General features: G+C 46.6%; 1 non-coding gene and 1 pseudogene across 1 annotated transcript; both read left to right on the top strand.

Moving 5' to 3' along the window:
* Positions 1-15,273: 15,273 nt before the first annotated feature.
* Positions 15,274-15,464, top strand: LOC142747552 (U2 spliceosomal RNA). Its single transcript, XR_012881854.1, has one exon. It is a non-coding gene; the product is annotated as a U2 spliceosomal RNA (small nuclear RNA).
* A 7,837-nt stretch (positions 15,465-23,301) lies between these two features.
* LOC142747557 (U2 spliceosomal RNA) lies at positions 23,302-23,509 on the top strand (annotated as a pseudogene).
* Positions 23,510-24,844: the final 1,335 nt, after the last annotated feature.

Below are 24,844 nucleotides of genomic sequence, written 5' to 3'. Positions count from 1 at the left end.
ACTGACTGTAAAGTGCAGCGTGTGTTACTATACTGACTGTAAAGAGCAGCATGTGTTACTTGACCTGCCTAGGTAGAGTCGTGTGTTAACCTTAAACCATACTATCCCCCACCCCCATTTAGTAACGACACATGACACCGAGGTTGGATGTGAAATGGCCACAGCAGCCGTTTATTAATTTCACAGTTTTATAAAAACAATTTAAATCCGAAACATTCGGATAACTAGTTAGGAATCCACCAGAGAATTCCTCCTAATAATTCACATGACCCAACATGGGTCAGAATCATAAATAACAATTAAACGTTAACATTAACCCGAGCAGAGGAAGTCCTTGAAGCCCCTTCAGATGTTCCTTTCAAGAACACACCGAATTAGCCATCTGCAAACCACTAATTACCTCCAGCCGTAAACCAGCTCGGAAGCACCGTTCACCTCTGCAGATGGCTCCAACCACTAGAAGTCCACTTCAAGGGGATAACACCCGTTGAAGCCCTCAAGTGATATACCGACCACTAGAAGTCCACTTCAAAGGGATAACACCCGATGAAGCCTTCAAGTGACATACCTTCTACCAGAAGACCACTTCAAAGGGATAACACCCGATGAAGTCTTCAACCATGTACCTTTTTTGGGGGACGCATACCCCCGATGCGACCCCCCCACCATTTTGTACTGACTGGCCTCAAGGACTCCCCCCGCCAGCTGCCATGACAACAGAACCTACTCCGGAAAAAAGAAAAACATGTTAAATAAACACACAAAATAAAACACAACGCTCATATACGGACGTACAGAAGACCTAAGGAGTAACAAAACAAGGGTGGGAGGGTGGGAGCTTTGCTTCTTGTGTATTACTCCTCCCGCTGCTTCCGGCTCAATGCCGAGAAACAGCGGGAAGCGCAGTAACGGCCCCCCCGTCCCCCCTAGCTCCTCCCCGTCCCTCCTTCAGCTCCTTCACCTTTCCCTCACCTCTTAACATTAACCCTTTCCCTACCAGGACGGTCATGTCGGCTTCCCTCAAGCCTGCAGCTGCGTCCAGCCTCTTCTTGACCTGCCTAGGTAGAGTCGTGTGTTAACCTTAAACCATACTATCCCCCACCCCCATTTAGTAACGACACATGACACCGAGGTTGGATGTGAAATGGCCACAGCAGCCGTTTATTAATTTCACAGTTTTATAAAAACAATTTAAATCCGAAACATTCGGATAACTAGTTAGGAATCCACCAGAGAATTCCTCCTAATAATTCACATGACCCAACATGGGTCAGAATCATAAATAACAATTAAACGTTAACATTAACCCGAGCAGAGGAAGTCCTTGAAGCCCCTTCAGATGTTCCTTTCAAGAACACACCGAATTAGCCATCTGCAAACCACTAATTACCTCCAGCCGTAAACCAGCTCGGAAGCACCGTTCACCTCTGCAGATGGCTCCAACCACTAGAAGTCCACTTCAAGGGGATAACACCCGTTGAAGCCCTCAAGTGATATACCGACCACTAGAAGTCCACTTCAAAGGGATAACACCCGATGAAGCCTTCAAGTGACATACCTTCTACCAGAAGACCACTTCAAAGGGATAACACCCGATGAAGTCTTCAACCATGTACCTTTTTTGGGGGACGCATACCCCCGATGCGACCCCCCCACCATTTTGTACTGACTGGCCTCAAGGACTCCCCCCGCCACCGCGAAACAGGCCTTGACCACCTTAAGCCTGTGAGTTCCTCCACACCACCACCGCCCTTTCTATGCCTTCTGCTATAGCCAAGCTCCAAATATCAATGCCAACCTCGGTCAGATGAACCCCGTCACTCCTCCAGAAATTCCCCAATCCTGACTCCAAATCCCTATGCCTCACGCAAATGCCCCCGTTCTTTGCCACAAAACGGGACACCGCCCGGTTAACTTTTATCCGAGCCTTATTGACTCTCTCCACCGATCTAGCTAACCGCCAATGCTTCCTTGGGACTATGTCCGACCACACTACCACCAACTTGGGATAAGATACCCACAAACACAACAAATCATGTTTGATATCCCGCACCAACTCACGAAAAGGGCGGACTCCTAAGTCATTCCCACCCACGTGCAACACTAAAACCTCCGGAACCCTATCAAGCCGCACATATGTCTGGAATTCCGCCAACACCCTGTTCCACGACATACCTCTAAACCCCAGCCAATGCACAACCGCATCCTGTCGCGGAATGCGCAACTGGCGACCATCCGGGCGGACGTCCGCCCTCAAAGCCCCCCAGTGCACGTACGAATGACCCATCAACCACACCAGACAAGGAGGCGAATCTGAAACGGAAAACACAGTTAGGCACCACCATATAACATTTGCAAGCATAAACAACAAAATTACAACATATGGGGGCGGACATAGGACTTAAACCTTTTTGACTCCCAACGACCAATACGCCTCACCCCCTCATCATCCAACCCCCAGCGCCCTGCTTCCGTTGCTGCGCCAATCCGGAAGGAATGAGATGAATATGAGCCTGCCGCAACCCCAACCGCCGTCAAACATTTTTTAAAAACAGCTCCAAACTGAAACCTGGACAAGAACGACCCGTCCACATGACGTAACAAAGGCAAATCTGGAGACCCCCTGTTTTTTGTAAAACCCCGCATGCACTCTACTGGGCACATGACCGACCCCGGGAGAGCGAACAAAACTATCAGTTTTCCCTTCCCTAATTGGTCAGTTTTTGATCTACGCAACCATACCTCCAACCGATCTGCAAAAAGGCTCACCTCCCCAGATCTCAGCCCCCCTGCCTGTTTAGTACTTGGCGACACCAACTCACCTATTCTAAATGCTCCGAAGAACGCCAACGAGAAAGCCAACCGAAACAAATCCATTTCATCTGAAGAACGACATACCGATGCCAATGAACCGCCCAACAAGCCCAGCAAAGCAAACGACACCGGCCTTCTACTATCCGCCTCCACCCTACCTCTGCGCAACCCCTTCAAAGCCTGCGATACCAGAAATTCCTTCGATACATCCCGCAAGCCCCGCAACTTAAGCCCAAACGCCACCGCGGATATAAACCGGTTCACCTTCGCTACTGAAAACCCCCCCTCCCAGGCATCCCCTAACCAATACAAAAGTGCCACCAACCTGTCTCTATCCGTATTAACATCACCCAACTCTCTTACCCACTCCTCCCACTGCCTCCAACAAGCAGCATAAGCCCTCCACGTCGTGCGCGCCAAAGACCTTTGTAACAGCTGCTCTACGGGACCGATACCAGATCCCATAGATGATCCGGACACGCCAAACCGAGACGTTCCGCTCCCGGGGCCAATTGCCGAAACCGGTCCCACTGCGAGCGAGAAAGAGCATCAGCAACACAATTCCGTACACCCGGGACATGCACCGCCACCACCCACGCGTTCAGCGACAAACACACCAACACTAAATGTCGCAACAATTGAACTACCGGAGGAGAGGACGCCGTGATGTTATTAATGGCAAGCACCACCCCCATGTTGTCGCAGTAAAAACGGACCTTCTTATCCCTGAGCCTGTCCCCCCAAATGGTAGCCGCCACCACGATGGGAAACAGCTCGAGCAGGGCCAGATTCCGCGTCAATCCACTGGACACCCAGCTAGCCGGCCATTGACCTGCGCACCACGGACCTCCCCCGTAAGCTCCAAAGCCACCCGCCCCAGCCGCATCCGTGAAAATATTCAGATCACTCGTATCCTGCGCTGGGGCCATCCATAGCGAGCGACCATTGTACTGGCCCAAGAAGTCATCCCAAACCTGAAGATCAGCTCGGTGCTCCTCCTTGAGCCTCACAAAATGATGCGGCGCCCGCACTCCCGCCGTTGCCGCCGCCAACCTTCTACCAAACACCCTCCCCATCGGCATAATCCGGCAGGCGAAATTCAACTTCCCCAGCAGCGACTGAAGCTCCCTCAGCGACATTTTCTTCCTTCTACAAGCCCGTCGCACCTCCAGCCTCAAAGCACCCAGCTTATCCGCCGGGAGCCGACACTCCATTGCCACCGAGTCAATTTCGATTCCCAAGAAACAAATCGTCGCTACCGGGCCCTCCGTTTTTTCCGGCGCCAAAGGGATCCCAAAATCCCTCGCCACCTTCTGCAGGGCATGAAGCAAGTTACCGCAAACCGGCGAACCCCCCGGGCCAACGCACAAAAAATCATCTAAGTAATGGATCAACGAATCGACCCCGGATACTCCCCTCGTTACCCACTCCACGAAGCTACTAAACGCCTCGAAGTATGCACAAGAAAGAGAACACCCCATCGGAAGGCACCGATCCACGTAAAAGGCCCCATTCCAAAAACAACCCAACAGCCGTTGGCTTTCTGGATGCACCGGCAACAACCTGAACGCCGCCTCGATGTCGGTTTTTGCTAGCAGCGCCCCCGGACCCGCAGCCCGCACTAACCCCACCGCCTTATCGAATGAGGTATAAACTACGGAACACAACTCGTGATCAATCCCGTCATTTACCGACGAACCTTTGGGATACGATAAATGTTGAATCAAACGAAACTTTCCGGGCTCGCGTTTAGGGACAATACCCAAAGGGGACACAACTAAATCTTTCACCGGCGACTCCACAAATGGCCCCGACATGCGCCCCAACGAAACTTCTTTTAACAACTTTTCCGACACGACTTCCGCATGCAAGTAAGCCGATTTTAAATTTCTCCGCGTAACCGGAACCTCATAAGGAGGCGGAGGAATAACAAAACCAACACTAAACCCTTCATAAAGCAACTTAGCTGCCGCCCTATCCGGATACTCATTTAGATAAGGGGCCATCCTTTCCACCCTCACCGGCGACACCCCCTTGACCAGCCCCGTGCTGGTTCCCGGACCTCTTTTTCCGCAGACATTTTGCCGCCCCGTGTGATGCCCCATTACACTCGGAGCACACGTGCTTGAACTTGCACGTGGCCCCGAACTTGCACTGGCCTTCATTGAATTGCCAGCAAAACCCCGCCTTTCCCCCGCCGCTTGGTCCACTCTGACTAGTCTGGCCTCCCTGGCCACCGCTCCCGGGAAAGGGCTGCCTAACCGGAGCCGTAACCCGTAACCAGAGAGCAATATCCTTCTGGTCCCACCGAATCGCCGGCCGAACCGCCTTCCGCTGACGGAATTGCTCATCATATCGCAGCCACGCCTGACCCCCATACGCCCTATGAGCCTCCCCAATAGCATCAAAATAACAAAATAACGCCGAACAATTTTCCGGCGCCTTTTCCCCTATCACACTAGCCAATATGGCGAACGCCTGCGACCAATTAACGAACGTCTGCGGGATAAGCCTATACCGCCGCCGTTCCTCCTCGTCCTTTTTACTCTCATCCCGCTTGCTCTTATCCAAATTGAATTTAGCCAGCGGCAAGAGAGAAAAAATTTCAACATATTCATCTTTCCAGATCCGATCACGCACCTCCTGCTTTAAATGCGCCCCCAACGGACCCTCAAAACAAACATACACCTCCCCCCGAGCACGATCGTCCATGCGCACTCGATCGCCGTCCTTCTGTGCCTCAGTCTGCACCGACACCGCGACCGCCTCTCTAACCGCCACCACAGGACGCGCCTGCAACGATCCCACTTCCCTGGGGCCTTCCCAAACTACCGCAGGGGACACTTCCGTTACTACCGGCGCCGCGGCCCTATCCAGGCGCCCCACCAGCTCCCGTAAGCAACCCACTAAATCTGCCAAACCCGCTCCGTCGCGTCCGCCCGCGCCACTACCGGCCCCCGATGCTATGCTAGCAGCCCCCCCGCCGACACCCGACATAAAAAACGCTGGATAAGACAATAATGGAGTTATACACTCACCGGGCTGCACAGGCGCTGTGTTCCCGTCAGCCGGACCATCCTGACCTCGACGATAGACGTCCAGTTCACCTTCCTCCAGTTCTTCTCTCGCCGACGACTGTCCCTCCCAACGACCTCTTCGGAAAGGGGATGAGGACGCGCTGACCGATGGGCCGGCAACCTGCCGCCCGACCGCCGGGACCCAGACTTCCGACCGGACCTGTTGCCTCGACGTCGCTGCAGATCTAGTCGTCCGTCTAGACGATCCTGACGAAGCCTGCCCCCTGGCCGGAACATCACCATGCGGGGCGGCCGTACCTTGCTCTCGACATCTTCCATCTGATGGGGGAGGGGTGACAGGGAGCCCGGCCTGCGACTCCCTGCTTACCGCCGGACCCCGTCGCGGCCTGGGATTCCTGCCAGGACGCAGGGCCTGGGAAGGGGCGGTCCTCCCAGCTGCCTGGCCTGCAGCGTCCGGGATCGGGCTCCCTCTGCGACGCCGTGTCCGCGGGACTACCTCCGGACTCAGGCGCTCTGGAGGTCGGGACCGCCGAGAGGGACGGGTCGACACAGCCTGCATCGCCGTCACCCCTGCTACCGCTCTCTGCCTGCCCAGCGCAGGAGCGGTTGTTGCCGACTCCCCCCCCGCCGCCATAGCCATGCTCGTAGGGGGGCCGGGGGAGGGGAGCCTGTCCCTTACAACAGACCCCGAACGCCGTGCCCGACGTGGCGAAACGGCGTCCGGGATCCGCGTTAATGCAGCCACGGTCTCCTCCAGCCATCCGGGACCGTGGTGCACAGCAGCGGCACGCAGCCGCTCTAAAATCAGGGCCTCTGCCATACTAAAAAGCCGGGCAACGGGGAGCTTTGCTTCTTGTGTATTACTCCTCCCGCTGCTTCCGGCTCAATGCCGAGAAACAGCGGGAAGCGCAGTAACGGCCCCCCCGTCCCCCCTAGCTCCTCCCCGTCCCTCCTTCAGCTCCTTCACCTTTCCCTCACCTCTTAACATTAACCCTTTCCCTACCAGGACGGTCATGTCGGCTTCCCTCAAGCCTGCAGCTGCGTCCAGCCTCTTCTATACTGACTGTACAGTGCCGCATGTGTTACTATACTGACTGTAAAGTGCAGCGTGCGTTACTATACTGACTGTAAAGTGCAGCATGTGTTACTATACTGACTGTAAAGTGCCGCGTGTTACTATACTGACTGTAAAGTGCAGCGTGCGTTACTATACTGACTGTAAAGTGCAGCATGTGTTACTATACTGACTGTAAAGAGCAGCGTGCGTTACTATACTGAGTGTAAAGAGCAGCATGTGTTACTATACTGACTGTACAGTGCCGCATGCGTTACTATACTGACTGTAAAGTGCAGCGTGCGCTACTATACTGACTGTAAAGTGCAGCATGTGTTACTATACTGACTGTAAAGTGCAGCGTGCGTTACTATACTGACTGTAAAGTGCAGCATGCGTTACTATACTGACTGTAAAGTGCAGCGTGCGTTACTATACTGACTGTAAAGAGCAGCATGTGTTACTATACTGACTGTAAAGTGCAGCATGCGTTACTATACTGACTGTAAAGTGCAGCGTGTGTTACTATACTGACTGTAAAGTGCAGCGTGCGTTACTATACTGACTGTAAAGTGCAGCATGCGTTACTATACTGACTGTAAAGTGCAGCGTGCGTTACTATACTGACTGTAAAGTGCAGCGTGCGTTACTATACTGACTGTAAAGTGCCGCATGTGTTACTATACTGACTGTAAAGTGCCGCATGTGTTACTATACTGACTGTAAAGTGCAGCGTGCGTTACTATACTGACTGTAAAGAGCAGCGTGCGTTACTATACTGACTGTAAAGTGCAGCGTGCGTTACTATACTGACTGTAAAGAGCAGCATGTGTTACTATACTGACTGTAAAGAGCAGCATGTGTTACTATACTGACTGTAAAGAGCAGCATGTGTTACTATACTGACTGTAAAGTGCCGCGTGTGTTACTATACTGACTGTAAAGAGCAGCATGTGTTACTATACTGACTGTAAAGAGCAGCATGTGTTACTATACTGACTGTAAAGTGCCGCGTGTGTTACTATACTGACTGTAAAGTGCAGCGTGCGTTACTATACTGACTGTAAAGTGCAGCATGTGTTACTATACTGACTGTAAAGTGCAGCGTGCGTTACTATACTGACTGTAAAGTGCAGCGTGCGTTACTATACTGACTGTAAAGTGCCACATGTGTTACTATACTGACTGTAAAGTGCCGCATGTGTTACTATACTGACTGTAAAGAGCAGCATGTGTTACTATACTGACTGTAAAGAGCAACATGTGTTACTATACTGACTGTAAAGTGCCGCGTGTGTTACTATACTGACTGTAAAGTGCCGCGTGTGTTACTATACTGACTGTAAAGTGCAGCGTGCGTTACTATACTGACTGTAAAGTGCAGCGTGCGTTACTATACTGACTGTAAAGTGCATCGTGCGTTACTATACTGACTGTAAAGTGCAGCGTGCGTTACTATACTGACTGTAAAGAGCAGCATGTGTTACTATACTGACTGTAAAGAGCAGCATGTGTTACTATACTGACTGTAAAGAGCAGCGTGCGTTACTATACTGACTGTAAAGTGCCGCGTGTGTTACTATACTGACTGTAAAGTGCCGCATGTGTTATTATACTGACTGTAAAGTGCCGCGTGTGTTACTATACTGACTGTAAAGTGCTGCATGCGTTACTATACTGACTGTAAAGTGCCGCATGTGTTACTATACTGACTGTAAAGTGCAGCGTGCGTTACTATACTGACTGTTATGTGCAGCGTGCGTTACTATACTGACTGTAAAGTGCAGCGTGCGTTACTATACTGACTGTAAAGTGCCGCATGTGTTACTATACTGACTGTAAAGTGCCGCGTGCGTTACTATACTGACTGTAAAGTGCAGCGTGCGTTACTATACTGAATGTAAAGTGCCGCATGTGTTACTATACTGACTATAAAGTGCAGCGTGCGTTACTATACTGACTGTAAAGAGCAGCATGTGTTACTATACTGACTGTAAAGAGCAGCATGTGTTACTATACTGACTGTAAAGAGCAGCGTGCGTTACTATACTGACTGTAAAGTGCCGCGTGTGTTACTATACTGACTGTAAAGTGCCGCATGTGTTATTATACTGACTGTAAAGTGCCGCGTGTGTTACTATACTGACTGTAAAGTGCCGCATGCGTTACTATACTGACTGTAAAGTGCCGCATGTGTTACTATACTGACTGTAAAGTGCAGCGTGCGTTACTATACTGACTGTAAAGTACCAAATGTGTTACTATACTGACTGTTATGTGCAGCGTGCGTTACTATACTGACTGTAAAGTGCAGCGTGCGTTACTATACTGACTGTAAAGTGCCGCATGTGTTACTATACTGACTGTAAAGTGCCGCGTGCGTTACTATACTGACTGTAAAGTGCAGCGTGCGTTACTATACTGAATGTAAAGTGCCGCATGTGTTACTATACTGACTATAAAGTGCAGCGTGCGTTACTATACTGACTGTAAAGTGCAGCGTGCGTTACTATACTGACTGTAAAGTGCCGCATGTGTTACTATACTGACTGTAAAGTGCAGCGTGCGTTACTATACTGACTGTAAAGTGCCGCGTGTGTTACTATACTGACTGTAAAGTGCCGCGTGTGTTACTATACTGACTGTAAAGTGCAGCGTGCGTTACTATACTGACTGTAAAGAGCAGCATGTGTTACTATACTGACTGTAAAGAGCCATTAAAGGAGCCCTGACACAAGTTTGAACACTGACATTGTTCTTTCATTTTTATGTTTGAATTTTGGATACACGTTGCCCTGGTCATTTTACTAGTATTTATAGCTGGGGCAATATAGGGATATTTACTACACAATTGCCTGTAGCATTATGAGACCTTGCAGTTTATAACAATGATGTTCAATAAGGGCCTGTTCACATCACCGTTCGATTCCGTTCCGTTCCGTAGTCGACTCCGCTATTGATTCCGTCGGAAAACCGGAAACCAGCCGGAATGGTGACGAACGGAAGCCATTAGCGATGTTTCCATCAACATTGAGATCAATGGTGACTGAAACGGAAGCTGTGCTGTCACTTTCACTTTCCGTTGCGGGGTTCACGCGACAGAACCTCGGAACGGAAGCGAACGGTGATGTGAACAGGCCCTAATGTATTTTTTTGTTCACACAGCTTTAATTTTTTTGTTTTGTTTTACAAGTTGTTTCTTACTTACAATTTATTTTTATTTTATTTTTTTGTGTGGAGGGGGGGGGCGCCATTTCCATTTTCGCCTCAGGCAGCAGAAAAGCTAGAATCGGCCCTGCTTGTACTGCACCATGGGGAAACATTTTTCCCTCTGGCGGATGACTTTTCAGTTGACAGGAAGCAGTTACATGAAGGGGAATTATTTTTCCTAGTTTCTATTGTGGCAAATTTACGGTTTTTACATTTTTATACTGCTTTTTTTTGGTAGGTTCCGCTGGAGTGTTTGGACTATGTCGTAGATTCATTAGACTACTTCGATGATCTACTTTTTTAAAAAGAATAAAATGGTGAAAGAAGGTTGCATGGGGGAGTTTAGATTTCAATAAAAAAGTTTTTCTTATGTCTGTTATTTTTAATACTTTATTATGGCCTTAGTAATGGCTGCTGTCTGATTGAGAGCGTCCATTACTAAGAAGGGGCTTAGTGTTAGCCAGTAAAAAGGCTATCACTAACCCCTATTATTACCCCAGTTCTCACTGCCGCGAGGGGAGTACGATCCAGTACCCGACCATCTGAAGCGACGGTAAGGCAGCAGGGCGGCCACAAGCTGGTTTTACCAGGCTGGGAAGGGATAAAAAACGTGGCCCTTCCCACGCTGGTGATGCTAGGCTGCAGCTGCTTTATTGTATCTGGCTGGTTATGAAAAATAGCGGGAACGTTGTGTCTTTTAAAAAAAAATAATAATAGAAAAAAATTACGTGAGATCCCCTCCATTTTTCATAACCAGCCAGATACAATAAAGCAGCAGCCTAGCATTACCAGGGTGGGAAGGGCCATCGTTTTTGCCAATTCCCAGCCTGATATTACCAGCCTGCGGCCACCCCAGTACCCGTCCTTCTCTTCAGACGGTTCGGGTGCTGGATCGTACCCAGCTCTTCCCAATACTCCTGGTGGCGGTGGGTACCGGGGTAATAATAGGGGTTAGTGATAGCCTTATTACTGGCTAACACTAAGCCCCTTCTTAGTAATGGACGCTCTCAATCAGACAGCAGCCATTACTAAGGTGGTAATGAAGTACTAAAAAACAGAGACATAAAGAAATTTATTTTATTGAAATGACAACTCTTCCACACAATCCACTTTAACCATTTTATTAAATAAAAAAAAATAAAGCTTAAATCAGCGAAGTAGCCCAATGAATCTACGACGTAGTCCAAATGGTCCAGCGGAACCTGTAAAACAGAAATTAGCAGTATGAAAAATAAAAATAAAGATGGCTGCCCCAACAGACGTACAAACATATGAATAAATAGCTACCATCGGAAACATATTAAAATAATTAGAAAAATTAGGCCCATAAAATAAAACATATCAAATAAAAAAAATAAATTATAACACCTTTCTTTTAAAGAGAACCTTTCACCTCCCCATACATGTGCAGCTGAGTTCAGCATGTAATGGGGAGGGCTGCACAAACTCTGGGGCACTTTACATTTTTTTTCCTAGCCTCCTTCGTTATTTAGATATCAGTGCTGTAATATTTGGCGCCCGATATTTAAATAACCCCATGAACTGTCAATGGGGAGGTAATTGGCAAGGGGGCGTGTAAAACATCGCTGAGACACTGTACAATCAGCTACGGTCAGCGTTACAGCAAGAGCTGGAGAGAGCGCATGCGCGCAGCTCCGCCACCACTAAGGAACACAAGAGGAGAAGAAGAGTGAATTCTTCTTCTTCTGTTTCATGGCATCGGAGCTGTGAGCGCACGCACGCTCTCACTCTTTAGCTCTCGGCAGACAAGGACGACAAGACTGATCTCTCACCTGAGATCACAGTCTTGTACTTGCCTGCCAAGAACTGAAGAGTGAGAGCGTGTGCACGGGCACATGCTCTCCTCTCTCCAGCTCTTGCTGTTGACATTGTCCGCTGTGACACTGCCCAATCCGCTACGATGTTACACGTCCCCTTGCCAATTACCGGCCCATTGGCAGTTCATGGGGTTATTTAAATATCGGGCGCCAAATATTACAGCACCGATATCTAAGAAAGGAAAGAGGGTAGGAAAAAATATATAAAGTGCCCAAGAGTTTGTGCAGCCCTCCCCATTACATGCTGCACTCAAATGCAAATCTGTGGGCAGGTGAAAGATTCTCTGTAAAGTGTAACAACTTTTTTAAAAACTTTTGACATGTCAGAAGTTTTGATCAGTGGGGTCCGAACACTGAGACCCCCCCACTAGTCGCTAAAACGAAGCAACAGAAGTGCTCGGGTGAGCGGTGTGCCGCTTCAATTCTGTTTGGCTTTCTTTGGAGCAGTGTACGGGCTCAATAGAAAGTCTAGGATTCTGTACACCGCTCACTCGGCTGAAAGTCGATCATAAATGAAGCGGCACAGCACTCACCTGAGCACTTCTGCTGCTTCGTTTTAGCGATCGGTGGGGGCCTCAGTGCTCGGTCCCCCACCGATGAAAACTTCGGACATGTCACTATGAGATATAAAGATATCTATTAATGCGATTGGTGCAAGTTTTAATTACTTTTTATTGAAAATGATTTGCACTTTTTGAGATACAGCTGCTTTGTATCCTGTATACAGAGCAGCTGTAGATAGCGCTGATACCTGAATCCATTAGGTCGCCTATTACCGATCACATCTAAGTTATGAACTTAGATGTGATCGGTAACAGCTCGATCCTGCAGGACTCGCTGACACTGAATCAGTCAGTCCCACTGACCTGACGGATACAGGATACAGCGCTATATACATTATATAATATATTTATTTTAATTAGCGGGGGCAGGTTTATGGGGAAGGATTAGGGCCTGTTCACATCAGCGTTGGCTTTCCGTTCCGGGGTTCCGTGGGAGGTTTCCGTCGGGTGAACCCCGCAATGGAAAGTCAAACTGAAACCCCAGCTTCCATTTCAGTCACCATTGAAATCAATGGTGACGGAAACATTGCTAATGGTTTCCGTTCGTCACCATTTCGGCAGGTTTCCGTTTTTGTGACGGAATCAATAGCGCAGTCGACTGCGCTAATGGTGACGGAAACGGAAGCTGTGGTTTCAGTTTAACTTTCCGTTGCGGGGTTACCTCCTACGGAACCCCAGAACGGAAAGCCAACGCTTATGTGAACAGGCCCTAAGGCTTCTTTCACACTAGCATTAATATAAGTTTACCTCTCTTCCATCAGAGGAAGAGAGGATCAATACGTTAAACGGAAAGCAACGGCTCCATTAGAATTACCATTGCTTTCAATGGTAATTCTTTTGTATCAGTTGCTCTCCGTTTGTCTCCGTTCGCTAAGTTTCCGTTTTTTTTAAAGGAAACAAAAGTGCAGTCTGCAGAACTTTTATTTCCGTTCAAAACGGAAACCTAGCGAACGGAGACAAACGGAAAGCAACTGATACAAAAGAATTACCATTGAAAGCAATGGTAATTCTAATGGAACCGTTGCTTTCCGTTTAACGTATCGATCCTCTCTTCCTCTGACGGAAGAGAGGTAAACGTATATTAATGCTCGTGTGAACAAAGCCCAATACAAGTAAGATATTAATAATATTTAAAAAAAACAAACCCAGCTGGGCTTTGAACCAGCAACCTTTCATATGTTAGGCAGACAAGCTGCCCCTACACTATAGAAGCCATCATAGCCAATGCTTGTGAAACTGTATTAGTTGAGGGTTTATCAGTCTATCCTGTCTATCCTGTCTGTCCTGTCTGTCCTGTCTGTCTGCTGCGTGTGGGTGGTAACTGGTCAGAGACTCAGTCAGACTGGCGACCGATGCTGCCGCATGCAGTGTGCACTGGGAGTGACTGTGAGACTCACCAGTCACAACCCCGCTTGTAGCTTTCCCACGCTAATTAAGCACAGGAAAGCTACAAAGCCAGGAGTATACTGCAAGGGGGGGGGTGTGGGGGGGGGGTCTCGGCGTTTTACTGACAGCAGAGGGCTCTATAGGGGGGAATTATCCCCCCACCATAGAGCCCTGACTAGTTACTATACTGAAAGGTTAGGGGGGTCTGAGCATCTGACTGACTGCTCTAAAGGGGGGGCAGAATCCCCCCCTATAGAGCTCTCTGCAGTGAGTCAGACAGTCAGACCCTCCCCCACCCACACTAATCCTTCCATTATAGTGATGTGAGGGCTCTATGGGATGGATTATTCCAGCCCCATAGAGCCCTTTGCTGTCGGTAAAATGCCCAGACCCCCCCTTGCGGTATACTCACGGGTCCCGGTCCCAGCAAGGCAGGAACTTACCTCGTGCTTCTCGTCGCTTGACTGCTCCTCCTGCAGACTTGCTCCTCTCTGGCGGCATGTGCTGCGTCAGAGAGGAGGAGGAGTGTTTCTGACGTTCGGCACGTCTACTATGTGCATCTGCATGGCCCCTCCCTCCCGGTCTAGTCCGTTCCGAGATGAAAATGCTGCCCCCCCCCCCGTTTGGGTAGGTGGTGCCGCCTGAGGCTGTCGGCTCACCTGGCCTCATGGCAGGTGCGGCACTGGCTAGTACGTGGCAATAAAGTTTGACAAAGGCCGGATTGTGGGCGAAACTTTACTTTTTCTCTAAATTTTGCCTTATTCAAATAAATCACCTTTTGCATATTTCACCTAATGGAGTGTGTGAGTTTATCTTTCAAATATTTACGGGGTGGGAACCTTACCTACAGCACCCAGACAACCTGTAGGGTGCCACAGATTTGATAAACATGAAAATGGAGACTGACCGACTGCATTGGAAGGCTCCGGCGGAACTCTGCGTGTGTCACAATGGGGGCCATCAGCAACCAGTGGCGGTGACGTCATAAAGGGACCTCAGCCAGACAAGCCTAGGCCCAGGCAGAGTTGGTCATTCAGCAGTTGGACTGCAGTCCAGTGTATTGCAGGTGATCCATACCGTGAAGGAGAAAGGGGCGGTCGTGGACATGCACTTTCGGCAGAGCGTGCATCCGCACAGCAGGAGGGCGAATGGGCGCGGCCAGGAAGGCGCTTTTATGCAGATTCGGATGCTGCTTTCTGCAGAGCATTGTGGTGAAAGAAAAAGAACCAAGCCATATCTATTTCTCTCTCGCCTCGTGTGATGGCGCTGGCGGTAGCCCATGGGGGGGGGGGGGGGCGTGCCTAGAAGTAGCCTCCATACTCTTCAAGGGGTGGATAATTTCAGCGCCAAAATTGGCGCCAACGAGGATTATCGTTTCTCTGCCTTTTGGCTAAGATCAAGTGTAATATCTGTTCATATCAGTTTAATATCCGGTACGTCCCCTATCTAGGGATCATACAATAAATGGATTTTTAGAACAGGGAGATGGAAAGAGAGCTTGCTCTGTCCACTCCACGCATTTACCTGGTATTGCAGTACCTCCAGAACTGGTGCAACCCTTCCTGATCCAGTGAGCAAAAGCAGAATCTAAAAGCACTTTGCCTCTTCCTTTCCGTCCACAGTGCAGCTTTAATCCCATTACTTGCAATACTATACAATGTTTTTATTTCATTATTTAATTACTGAATGAATGACGCCACTATTTCGGAAGCAGCAGTGGCGGTGGTAGTCTGTTGCTGTCCTGTGCCAGCGGCTTAATTAACCCGTTCAGGACCGAGCTCATTTTTTCAAATCTGACATGTGTCACTTTATGTGGTAATAACTCTTGAATCCTTTTACCTATCCAAGCGAATCTGAGATTGTGTTCTCGTGACATATTGTACTTTATGTTAGTGAAAAAACTTGGTCGATAAATTCAATATTTATTTGTGAAAAACACCAATATTCAGAGAAAATTTGCAAAAATTAGCTTTTTTATAAATTTAAATGTATCTGCTTGTAAAACAGATTGAAATACCACACAAAATAGCTACTACATCACATATCCCATATGTCTACTTTATGTTTGCATAGTTTTTTGAACGTCCTTTTATTTTTCTAGGACGTTGCAAGACATAGAACTTTCGCAGCAATTTCCCACATTTTCAATAAAATTTCAAAAGGCTATGTTTCAGGGACCAGTTCAGTTCTGAAGTGGCTTTGAGGGCCTTAAATATTAGAAAGTCCCCATAATTCACCCCATTTTGAAAACTGCAACCCTCAAAGTATTCAAAACAGCATTCAGAAAGTGTTTTAACCATTTTAACCATTACACAGGAATTAAAACAAAGTACAGGTGACATTTACAAATTTCATATTTTTTGCCAAAATTCATTTGTAATACATTTTTTTCTGTAAGACAGAAGGTTTTACCCAAGAAACGCAACTCAATATTTATTGCCCAGTTTTTAGAAATACCCACATGTGGCCCTAGTGCGCTACTGGACTGAGGCAAAGGCCTCAGAAGCAAAGGAGCACCTAGGGGATTTTGGGGCCTCCTTTTTGTAAAATATATTTTAGGCACCATGTCCAGTTTGAAGAGGTCTTGTGGTACCAAAACAGTGGAAACCCCCCAAAAGTGACCCCATTTTGGAAACTACACCCCTCAAGGAATTTATATAGGGTTATAGTTAGCATTTTGATTCAACAGTTTTTTTTGCTTAATTTAATGGAATTAATCTGTGAAGATACAAATATACTTTTTTTCTGAAAAAACATTACGTTTTCTAATTTTTACAAGGAATAAAAGAGAAAAAGCACCCCAACATTTGTAAAGCAATTTCTCCCAATTACGTCAATACCCCATATGTGGTAATAAACGGCTGTTTAGACCCACGGCAGTGCTCAGAAGGGAAGGAGTGCCATTTGGATTTTGGAGCGCAGATTTTGCTGGAATTGTTTTCGGGGGCCATGTCGCGTTTGCAACGCACTGGAGGGACCAAAACAGTAGAAACGCCCAAAAGTGAACCTATTTTGGAAACTCCGCTCCTCAAGGAATTTTTCTAGGGGTATAGTTAGCATTTTGACCCCACAGGTTTTTTGCTGAATTTATTGGAAATAGTCTGTGAAAATGAAAATCTACTTTGTTTCTGAAAAAAACATAGAATGTTCTCATTTTTACAAAGGGTAAAAGAGAAAAAGCACCCCAACATTTGTAAAGTAATTTCTCCCGATTACGGCAATACCCCATATGTGGTAATAAACGGCTGTTTAGACACACGCCAGAGCTCAGAAGGGAAGGAGCGACATTTGGATTTTGGAGCGCAGATTTTGCTGGAATTATTTTTGGTGCCATGTCGCGTTTGCAACGCACTGGAGGGACCAAAACAGTAGAAACGCCCAAAAGTGACCCCATTTTGGAAACTACGCTCCTCAAGGAATTTTTCTAGGAGTATAGTTGTCATTTTTACCCCGCAGGTTTTTTGCTGAATTTATTGGAATTAGTCTGTGAAAATGAAAATCTACTTTGTTTCTGAAAAAACATAGAAATTTCTCGTTTTTACAAGGAAGGAGAAAAAGAACCCCAACATTTGTAAAGCAATTTCTCCCTATTACGGCAATACCCCATATGTGGCTGTATAGACCCACGCCAGAGCTCAGAAGGGAAGGAGCGACATTTGGATTTTGGAGCGCAGATTTTGCTGGAATTGTGTTCAGTGCCATGTCGCGTTTGCAACGCACTGGAGGGACCAAAACAGTAGAAACCCCCAAAAGTGACCCCATTTTGGAAACTACACCCCTCAAGGAATTTTTCTAGGGGTATAGTTAGCATTTTGACCCCACAGGTTTTTTGTTGAATTTATTGGAATTAGTTTGTGAAGATGAAAATCTACTTTGTTTCTGAAAAAACATAGAATTTTCTAATTTTTACAAGGAATAAAGGAGAAAAAGCACCCCAACATTTGTAAAGCAATTTCTCCCGATTATGGCAATACCCCATATGTGGTAATAAACGGCTGTTTAGACCCACGGCAGGGCTCAGAAGTGAAGGAGTGCCATTTGGAGAGCAGATATTGTTGGAATGGTTTTCAGTGCCATGTCGTGTTTTCAACGCCCTGGAGGGACCAAAACACTAGAAACCCCCAAAAGTGACGCCATTTTAGAAACTACACCCCTCAAGAATAACATTTTAATTTTTTTCACAAATGCGTCATTTCTAGGACATATTTTTCCAAAATAGTACATGAAACTGATGAAACACACCCCAACATTTATTACCTAGTTTCTCCTGTGTCAAGAAATACCCCCACTTAGGCCGTAATCTGCTGCATGCCCACACAGTGTGAATGTAAAGAAGCACCCTTTGGCTTTACAGAACATAATTTTAGCTTGAATGAGTTGATAGGCCCCACTCCATGCCTGTAAAGGATTTGAGCTGGCAGAACGATCTGACACCTATAGCAGTGACCCCATTTTGAAAACTGCACCCCTAAGGTATTCACCTAGTGGTTTAATGAGTGTTTGTACCGCTAGGTTTTCATAGCCAGAATCATGGTATTTAGGTGGTAATTTTTTTTTACCAAATCTATTATTTTTGGAGCATGGTTGCCTTCCACAGCATATTAACCCGTAGAAGTGCATTTGCCAGTGTATGTAACGATGTCATGCTAACAAAGCAGATGACCAACAAATGTGTCAGTTCACAGCTGTTAACAACAGTTAAAGCAGGGAGAATTTAAGTTAGAACTGTATTGGACTGAAGGGCAATATATTTGAGAACTGGAGGAAAAAATTTAGAACTTGAGCATGTTCACAGGATGAAAGAACAGGGCTTTATAATGTCACTTCTTTTTTTCAAAGGGACTGGTCATACGTCTCTTTAGCCCCATCAATCTCTATATCAGAGACGAACGTGCCAAGGGACGTTGGCACACCATTACAGGTCCCTGCCTGTCAAAGTAGGAACCGTAATGTGCGCAAAACAACCAATCACCTACAGAATATATAAAAGGATCACTAATCCCCTAAGATATTGTCAGTTTTCCTGGAAGTATTTTCGGGTTTAACAGGTTGTGCAAAAGCCTGAACAACAAAAAAGCCCATAACGTATTGATCAGGAACAGCTCGTAAATTCAGCAACCTCCAAATATAAAGAACTATGCCTATATCACCAAACAGTTTATAAGACTTAATATAACAGCTTTATATGGCAGGACATAGTTATAATAATAGGCATACTCAGTAAAATTCTAAAAAAAATATGTATTGAAGGAATATTACACTTATATGAAATGATGCTGTCAAATAAAAAAATATATTTTTATCTCAAGTATGCTATTTCAGTGTTTCCAACTGACCTTCTTTTGAAAACTCTACCCTTCAAGGTATTCATCTAGGGGTATAGTGAGAAATTTGTTAGGGGTTTTTCAAAACTATTTTCATTTTGTGTGACTAATTATAACGTGAAACCATGTAGGTATTCATCTAGCGGTATAGTGAGAATTTTGTTAGCGGCTTTTCAAAAATATTTTCATTTGGTGTGACTATTATAATGTGAAACTACATTAGGTATTTATCTAGGGGTGTAGTAAGAATATTTCATTTTGTTTGGGCTTCTTTTAAATTTTAGTAAGTGGGGAAAAACATATGATATAAAATTACTCAGCTTCAAAAATCAATTTAGAATGGCCAATTTGTAAAATAAACGGGTGTATAAATAAAATAATCTAAAACTCAGTGGAGGTATGGTAAATTTTGAAGCATTCATTGATGCACAGGCCTGGCTTTGTGGGGCATGTCTCACACTAGTGGATAGTGTCTTTCCTAATGCCTTTTTTGGAACACACCCGACATCTTTTCTGGGGTCTTGTTTTCTTCTCAGTGGGGGGATTTACTGAGGAAAAGTGCTGGCCTGGAATTATACGGCAACTGTAACCTCCTGTAGAAGTGCCCTCCCCTTCTGGGTTGTCAAATAAAAGGACCTTAATTATTGTCTCCTGAAATTGGAGAAATGTGTTTCTATTGCCTGCGTATCTGGACACCACAAATGTGTTATACATTGCCATTTGGGTGAGGTGGACTGCCAGCTTCTTGTACCAGGTCTTACTTTTCCGCATAGCACTATACGGCTTTATGACCTGATCAGATAGATTCACCCCACCCATAAAGCGGTTATAATTCAGTACGCAGGCAGTCTTGGAAGTTGTGATGCTGGAGCCACGAACTTGAACATTGATGCTGCTATCCTTATGGATGCTTGATAGAATGTGGACATCTTTCTTGTAACTATATTTCACTAGCAACATGTTGTCACTGCACATTGCTTTGCTTTCTCCTTTTGGCAATGTCTGGCCCAGGTGGGTTTTGTGGAGGCCCTTAGAAAATGTTTTGATCGTGCCACAGGCCACTGTCGCTCTTGCCAAAAGGCACTTTTGGAGAGGGATGCTATTATAGAAATTGTCTATATAGACATTACATCCCTGGCCAAGTAGCGGGTGTATAAGATCCCACACAATTTTTCCGCTGACACTAAGGGAAGGGGGGCACTCTGGGGGATCAATTTTGGAATCCCTTCCCTCATAAATTCGGAAACAATGGGTGTACCTGGTGGAACTTTCGCAGATCTTATACAGCTTTATTCCATACCGGGCCCTTTTATTTGGGAGGAAATGACGGAAGTCCCTAATGCTGGGTTTCTTTATGAGGCCCATATTTAGTAACAGGCCCCAAAATTTGCAATGCTCCTCCGAGTATGTGGTGGTCCAAATTTGGCCTTTGGCATAGTAGGATGTGGGATTGTGAGCGAGAAATTGTTCAGAATATAAATTTGTCTGCTTGACCATTAAATGTATATATTCAGCGGAGAAAAAGAATTTAAAAAAATCGAACTCTCCGAACCCCGTGGTCTCCACTTGGATTCCTGAGGATGCAGTGAAGTCGGGAACCTGGGGAGCATAACTTGTAGCAAGCATCCATATCGCCTCACTATCGGGGGGCTGGTCAGACCCAGCACCTCTTCTGCGCTGCTGGGGGGGCTGATCAGACTCGCTAGACGAAGATGATGTCAGCACGAACTGCATTTCATCCTCGCTAGCAGAGTCTGTATCCGAGCACAGCATATGCCTCCGCTGGGCTATAAAATGTATGCGCCATATTGCAGTAATGTACACTACAATGTAACAGATCTAAGTTTATCGTAACCTTAAAACGTAACTGTCCCTAAGAAAAAAAATATTTCTTTAGAATTTTTTTTTTATATATATTTTTTGTATTTTTTTTTTTTTCAACTGGAAACAAACTGGCGCTCTAAAAAATGTAGGAGCGGGATGGAACTGACTGGACAACTGCGTGAAACTGTCACTGTTATGTGGCACGGCAACAGTGAATGGTGGCGATCTGTGTGGATCGAACTGGACACTGACACGGATCAATGTTCCCTCACTGGCCAGTGTGGGGGCGATCTGGGGGTATTTAGGGTATCGCCTAAAGTAATATGGCGCAGTAATTTCACTGGGGAAATGGGTGGGCGATTTGGGGATTATTTTATAACTACTGGGACAGGAGAGATCTGAGGAGATCTGGGAGGATCTGGGGAGATCTAGAAGAGATCTTTATTCACTTTTTTTGCACTTTTTATCTCTGACAGGGCTTCAGACACACCGACTCTCACAAAGCTCTCTGACAGAAATGAGCTTGTCAGAGCCGGTGATGAGAAGAATCCTGTGTCTTTTGTTTACATATGCTGTGATTGGTCATTCAGTTTTGAATGACCAATCACAGCCATCGATGTCACAGGACCGCTTTGATTGGTCCTGTGCCGGCGAGTGGTAAGTGTTTGTTGCGATCTGCCCGTTGTCACCATGTCAAAGGACATGGTGACAGTTTATTGTCGGGACATTACTGTACGTGAGAATGCGGGAAAGCGCCGCCGATTGTCACGTACAGTAACGTGATTTGGCAGGAAGGGGTTAAGGCACAACTACTATACGCCTGAGCAACATCACAACAACCTAATTGTATCATGCAAAGGTACCTGTGTGCATCAGATTCCCATCTGCTATTGCTCTCTGGTGTAAGTCAGTCAGTACCCAGTTGACCAAAAAACAGCTTGGATCCTGTCCGCTTTTACTGTCTGCCTGTGGGTTCAACTACCTGCCTGTTTTTGGCTAGGCTACTTTCCCACTATCACAGCTACCTGACAGTTATTGGCTAGGCTACCCACTATCACAGATAATTGCCAGTTTTTGGCTAGGCTACCTGCTATCAACTTCCCACCACTGCTCAGGTGTTTGCAACATGGCATATATAATGTTGCATGCAACACTGCTTCGCTTAAGCAGATAAAAACAGGAGCATCTGAGTGCAAAATGTCGGGACGTTTACTCCTGTTAGCTGGCCCATCATGCACATGGATTCCCCTGCATGACAGGTCAGGCAGGTTTTTGTAACAGAGGGAAAAAAAATATTTTTCCAAACAGGCTTTCTGCATAGGTGTCATGGCCACCTCCTGCGTGTGTTTCCAGCATTTCACCTGCTCTTCCACCTCCCTCTCATCCCAGGTAAGGTAACGAGCTGCACCTGATCCAACCACTGATTGATGCACCTGAGTGGAGTAGTGGGTGGATGTTCCTAATGAACAGCAGCAGATAGGCGCTGCATGCAGCAGTAGCAGCGTTCGTAGCATCCATCCAACCCGCCATCATGGAACCGTGCGCACTTGCTGAATAGATGGATGGAATGAGCCCCCCTCCCTGCATTTCCAAGGCCGAAGCACTCAAGTTGCAACACACACTCGCCTACAAAGATACATTTTATGTTTCACTATGTTACCTGGAAAACTAACAAACTGTGGAAAAAGGTGTCAGCGATGTTTTGGGATGTCTAATTCCCATTTTGCAGTCCCCTGTCTCCTCCTTTTGACCTTTTGTGCAGAAGCACGTCTTGCACGGTCAACATCAAATGGAGACTGACCAACTGAATTGGAAGGCTCCGGCGGAACTCTGCACGTGTCACAATTGGAGCCCATAGCAGCCAGAGGCAGTGACATCATAAAGGGACCTCAGCCAGACAAGTCTAGACCCAGGCACAGGTAGAGTTGGTCATTCAGCAGTTGGACAGCAGTCAGTGTATTGAAGGTGATCCAGGCCGTGAAGGGGCAGTCAAGGGCATGCACTTTTGGCAGGGTGTGCGTGAGAGTGAATGGGCGCGGCTAGGATGATGTTTTTATGCAGATTCAGATGTTGCTTTCTGCAGAGCATTGTGTTGAAAGCAGAAGAACCAAACTATGTCTATCTCTCTCTCACCACGTATGAGGGTGCCGGCGGGACCCTATGGGTGTGCCTAGAAGTAGCTTCCATCTCTTCAAGAGGTGGTAAATTTTAGACGCCAATACTGGTGTCAAGGCGCCTCACTTTCGGATTATCGTTTCTCTGCCTTTTGGCTAAGATCAAGTGTAGTATCTGTTCTGTAGTATCTGGTCTTATAAATTTAATATCTGGTACGTCTCCTATCTGGGGACCATATATTAAATGAATTTTTAGAACGGGGAGATGGAAAGAGAGCTTGCTCTATCCACTCCATGCATTGACCTGGTATTGTGAGCAAAAGCAGAATCTAAACGCACTTTGCCCTCTTCCTTTCTGTCCACAGTGCAGCTTTACTCCCATTACTTGCAATGCTACACAATGCCTTTATTTTGTTAATTACTGAATGAATGAATGAACTACGCCACTAATCTGGCATCAGCAGCAGCGGTTGCAGTGCCCGCTGCCTACCTCTCTCCTAGTCTGTTACTGTCCTGTGCTTGTGGATTCAATGTCCCTAGTGTGCAAAATTCAATGACCCAGTTCCTGTTGCCTGCCCTTAGGACTATTTAAGGTACCTCTACTATCCACCTGGTGGGTGCCTGAGCAACATTGGAACAACCTAATTGTATCCTGCAAAGGTACCTGTGTGCATCAGATTCCTGCCCATTATTGCTCTCTGGTCTCAGGTACCACCCGTATCCGTGTCTGAGGAGGAAACTCGAACATCTTGTCTCGACTGGGGGTAGTTGCGATAATATCTCAAAAGTGAAATCTTTGCTTAAAGGGAACCGGTCACCAGCATTTCACCTATTAAACCAGCAATACCTGGTGGAAGTGGGTGAAAAATCATTTTTTGTTTTCCAAGTTTAACCCGCCTCCTTTCTTTTGATTGACTGCTCCTCATCTCCCCCAGAACACATGAAAACCCGCATTTGCGCATTGATGTCCTGTTCTGGTGTATGAGCACAACGGGACAACATAGCAGTACAGTAACTAGATTTGAGGCCCAGACGAGGCAGGGAATGGTGTCGGACCATATATGACGGGTGCATGCGCGCTATCTTAGATGAGATTTCGGCATTCAGGGCCGGGCAGTATTCGGCGGTGGGCGAGCATTAGAAGAGGCACTAACGAGCCTGCCAGATCATTACCCTAGAAAGTGCGAAATGTTTGCAGACTGTTATTTAAGGTTGGAGGTGTTTAGGAGAGGGGATAACGGCAATGAAATTTTGACAGCAGCGTCCAGCAAGGGGTGAATAGCGTTCAATAGGTGAAATGCTGGTGACAGGTTCCCTTTAAGAGCTGTCAGTATAATAGGCACGCATCTTTGGTTTCAGAGAAGGATTCTCGGGAAGTACCACTCGCCCGACCCTTACAAATACTGTAATATTTCAGTGAGTAGTAAAATAGTCACTGGATTGATGGACAATACCTGATTCCTGAAGAGGTCCAGATCAGGGATCCTGGAGGTGGTCAGATCCTTTTATGCTCATCTTTTGAATAGAAAGGAGCTAGATTGGGACAAGATGGTAGCTTTCCTGGCTGAAACGACTCATAAGCCAGGGTTTTGATATTTTGACAGAGCCAATTAAGAGGAAGGTAGGCTGGCAATTGACGGCCTTCCCCTAAAAATAAAAAAAAATAAAAAAATCGCCAG

Source organism: Rhinoderma darwinii, chromosome 2 (genome assembly GCF_050947455.1).
Source record: "Rhinoderma darwinii isolate aRhiDar2 chromosome 2, aRhiDar2.hap1, whole genome shotgun sequence".
NCBI classification, from domain to species: Eukaryota; Metazoa; Chordata; class Amphibia; order Anura; family Rhinodermatidae; genus Rhinoderma; species Rhinoderma darwinii.
This window is presented reverse-complemented; position numbering and strand designations above follow the sequence as displayed.